Below are 4,085 nucleotides of genomic sequence, written 5' to 3'. Positions count from 1 at the left end.
CTTCAGGAGAGGCCACGCCCATCTCAAGTTACACATAGGAAGTTTCGTCTCAGTCCTGGAAAGCAGGAAGTTCTGGCTGGAGGACTGAGACAACCTTCATGTCTACTCTAGCAATGTTGTGTTTGACTACATTTGATTCTTACATCCCACACTCTCTCCCCTCCAGTAATTCCCAGCAACTGGTATTCAGAAGCATTTCTGCCTCCACCAATGGAGGCATAGTACAGCCATTGTTGTGGCCAGTAGCTATCAATAGCTTTCTCCTCCATGATTTGTTCTAATCCTCTTTTGGTGGTCATCTCTGCCTCCTTTGAGAAGGAGCTCCATTGTTTACATCTGCAGCAAGGGAAGACTTACACTTACACCTATTCCAAACCTCTTCCACTTTAGTCACATGCCAGACTCCATTTTCCCTCTGCAAGGCTTGAACCAGCTCAGCCTAAAATAGCCCCAGTCCTGAAGGGAGTTTGGAACAGGAGTAACTTGAACTGATTTAATTTAAGACAGGCATAGGCAAACTCGGCCCTCCAGATGTTTTGAGACTACAATTCCCATCATCCTTGACCACTGGTCCTGTTAGCTAGGGATGATGAGAGTTGCAGTCCCAGAACATCTGGAGGGCCAAGTTTGCCTAGTTTAAGACAACATAAGTTATGACAGCTTCTTGTATTTAGGATTGCTCTGTAAACAACTAATTAATTTCAGGCTCTATCTGGAAGCTAAGCTACATTTTCTTCTCAATAGATTCCAGACTCTTTTAATACTCAGTGCTAGGAGGAATCAAGGACATTCCCCCTTTGAAATGTTGTGGGTAGCAGGTAGGAAATGAAGAAATTGTTGTCTATAAACTAAAATGAGAAACATTAATATTACTTCAGGCTGTTGGGTTTTAACCTTATTGGTAATTTGGTGTTCAATATTCCTAACTTTGATTATACAATACTGACTTTTTCTTTTCTTTAGATTAGAGGGCTAAAGTTGAAGCACTGCTTTCATTTCAAACACGGCCAACAAAAGTGATTACAGACGTATTAATTATCCTTGGTTATGTAAATATTTGTGACATTGAGTTTGATATAACAAGGACGGGCATTAAAAGCCATTGAGATTCTTGCAACCTCGCTGTTAAAATGTAAATGTCTCTCATTCTGCAAAGGGGAAAATTAATTCTAGTGTTAGCCAAGCTCTCCTCAGCTAGACTGGGAATCAGCTCAGTACTGGTGAGCTTTGTGGTAAGTGTTCTGGGGCAAAGAGTATTTGTGTGTTTTCCAAGATTTCTCTGCTAGGTTATAACATTGGATGCATGCTGATGGTACACATACATTTTACATGGGCATCTTGGTTGGGTTGCCTGATCTCATAGTTCACAACATTCTACAAAAGTATAATTGAGAGAAAGTAGTTAACAATACTTTTTTTGGGGGGGGAGACAGATGGACTATGATTTGACTTCAAAGTAGTTGGTCTCAGGGATGCTGGACACCTCCTATCCATGTACACTTGATTTAAATTGCCACGTATCCTTGTACTTACCTGGGATGCTTATCTGTCCTCCCCTCGGTGCTCTTCATCTTCTCCTTCTCTGTCACTTATTTTAAATTTCTTACCAGCTCATGATCAATACTGTCAAGTCAAGGTTCCTTTGTTAGGACCTGTTTGGAAACAACAACACAGAGAAGGAAGAACTTGTCAAGCGCGAGGATACTGCATCCAGATACAGTGGTACCTCACAAGACGAATGCCTCACAAGACAAAAAACTCGCTAGACGAAAGGGTTTTTTGAGCTGCTTCGCAAGACGATTTTCCCTATGGGCTTGCTTCGCAAGACAGAAACGTCTTGCAAGTTTGTTTCCTTTTTCTTAACACTGTTAATACAGTTGCGACTTGACTTCGAGGAGCAACTCATAGAACGCGGTGTGGTAGCCTTTTTTGAGGTTTTTAAAGACCTTGGTGATTTTTGAAGCTTTTCCAAAACTTTCCCGACACCGTGCTTCGCAAGACGAAAAAAATCGCAAGACGACAAAACTCGCGGAACGAATTAATTTAGTCTTGCGAGGCACCACTGTAATACTCTTGGAGATACCTTCCGAATTGTTCCGTTTATTTATTCTTTCATTTTTCTCATGAATGTTCTCCTAAATGGCAAGAGCTCATAAAAAGTGTGGTGTGTATGTGTAATTTCATGCAATGCTTTCCTGTTTGCTCTGAATAAACAGTAGCAAATGTTCCTGATTTGCTGGACAGAGAGATCAATTAGTCAGCTGCATGAGACAGCTGGTACACAATGTTCCAATCATAGGACTTTCCACATATATATATATTTAATTTAATTTCCCAATACAGCAGAGAGTGAAGTTATGGATCGGACGCGGCTATTTTGCTGTTGCAACTGGTTTGTTTGTTTTTCCAAGCCCTCGTTAGATGCTTCCTCGTAAATTGCATTGCCGTGTTACGGTATCTCATTATCCTTTATTAACAGAACACTGCTAACTAAATGTTGGGATTATGCAGCACACGCAGCATGCAGAATGAGGCAGCATATTGGGGGGATGTGTTTATCCTAGATTTACAGCAGCAAAGTCTAAGAAATATTACATATTCCAAAATTACTGCCAATTTTTTTCTGGCCGCTGTACTGCAATTCGAAGCCATGCCCCTGTTTAGGACATAAGTTAACAGGAAGCAGCAGCATTTAACAGACAGCCCAGCTATGAAACAGTTGATTGCAAGTGGATGCCCCTGAGCCAATTCGATCCCATTAAAAGCAATGGCCACAATCCACATAGTTCAGCACAATTACTTGCCAATCCATGGTGCAGCTACTAGGGTTATGGCTACTCGATGACTTGCTCCCAGCTTAAGCAGTTGGGATCCTATGCTCTGTCATGGCAATAGTGTTAAAAGGACAATACAAGCATGCAGAAAGGGAAAAGGGGGTAAAACAGCAGCAGCACATTGGGGACTGGGTCAAAGCTCAGTAGTAGAGCATCGCCAGGTAGGACGGGGAATGCCCCTCATCTGCCACTTTGGAGAGCTACTGTACAGAATACTGAGCTAGATGGGAAAATGCCCCAACTCATTACAGTATAAGGAAGCTTCCAATGTTCCTGTGTTATCCCCACTTGTACAGGTTGTGGCATTTGCCCGTTCATTTGAAAATGTCTCTAAAGGGGGAGAGAAAGGGTTAATAGGTAGACCAATAGAAAAGCCAGAGGTGGAGCCTACCTGTTTATAAAAGGGCTTAGCCCGAGGGTTAGTTAGTTAGCTGGTTGGTTGGTTGGGAAAAGCCAGTTGGGAAAGCAGTTGGCAGACAGATGGAAACAGAGAGACAGTTAGTGCAGTTGGTTCTTGTGTGAGGGGAGGTAGAAGAGTTAGAGACAGAATAAAATAAGACTAAGAGGGTAGAGGGTAACAGCATTTAAAGTTTATTTGTGTTTGCAATAAACTTCTTGTTGTTTAGTCGTTTAGTAGTGTCCGACTCTTTGTGACCCCATGGACCAGAGCATGCCAGGCACTCCTGTCTTCCACTGCCTCCCGCAGTTTGGTCAAACTCATGCTGGTAGCTTCAAGAACACTATCCAACCATCTCATCCTCTGTCATTCCCTTCTCCTTGTGCCCTCCATCTTTCCCAACATCAGGGTCTTTTCCAGGGAGTCTTCTCTTCTCGTGAGGTGGCCAAAGTATTGGAGCCTCAGCTACAATCTTCATTGATAACTTAAGAACCTGACTGAGACTAAGTGATTTACCGGGGAGGACCTGCTTGGTGGCAGTGGATTAGCAGTGTATGAGTCAATAGTCCGTGAGATGACTGGGGCCTCCGTACAAACGCCACACAACTCAACACCCAACAGCTATTACACAGAGAGGAAGGTGGATAACACTGTGTTTGACAATATTTTGGGTTCTTTTGAATATTCCACACTTGCAATGCACATTCTTTCAATACACGGCCTGTATGCAGTTCACTGTACTGACTGAGCACAGATTCTGAAAAAGCTGCTCTTTTTTCTAATAATGATAAGGATAATGATATCTGAAAATGATCTCCAACTGACTTTTAAGAGATTAGGCTCAGACCAGAATT

The 4,085-nt window shown here is 42.4% G+C and overlaps 1 long non-coding RNA gene across 1 annotated transcript; it reads right to left on the bottom strand.

Moving 5' to 3' along the window:
• Positions 1-1,333: 1,333 nt before the first annotated feature.
• LOC309530652 lies at positions 1,334-3,414 on the bottom strand. Its single transcript, XR_014218814.1, has 3 exons — positions 3,226-3,414; positions 1,534-1,652; positions 1,334-1,374 (listed from the first exon to the last, which is right to left on the bottom strand). It is a non-coding gene; the product is annotated as an uncharacterized lncRNA (long non-coding RNA).
• Positions 3,415-4,085: the final 671 nt, after the last annotated feature.

This window comes from Podarcis vaucheri, assembly GCF_965113315.1.
Source record: "Podarcis vaucheri genome assembly, chromosome: 4".
Classification (NCBI taxonomy): domain Eukaryota; kingdom Metazoa; phylum Chordata; class Lepidosauria; order Squamata; family Lacertidae; genus Podarcis; species Podarcis vaucheri.
This window is presented reverse-complemented; position numbering and strand designations above follow the sequence as displayed.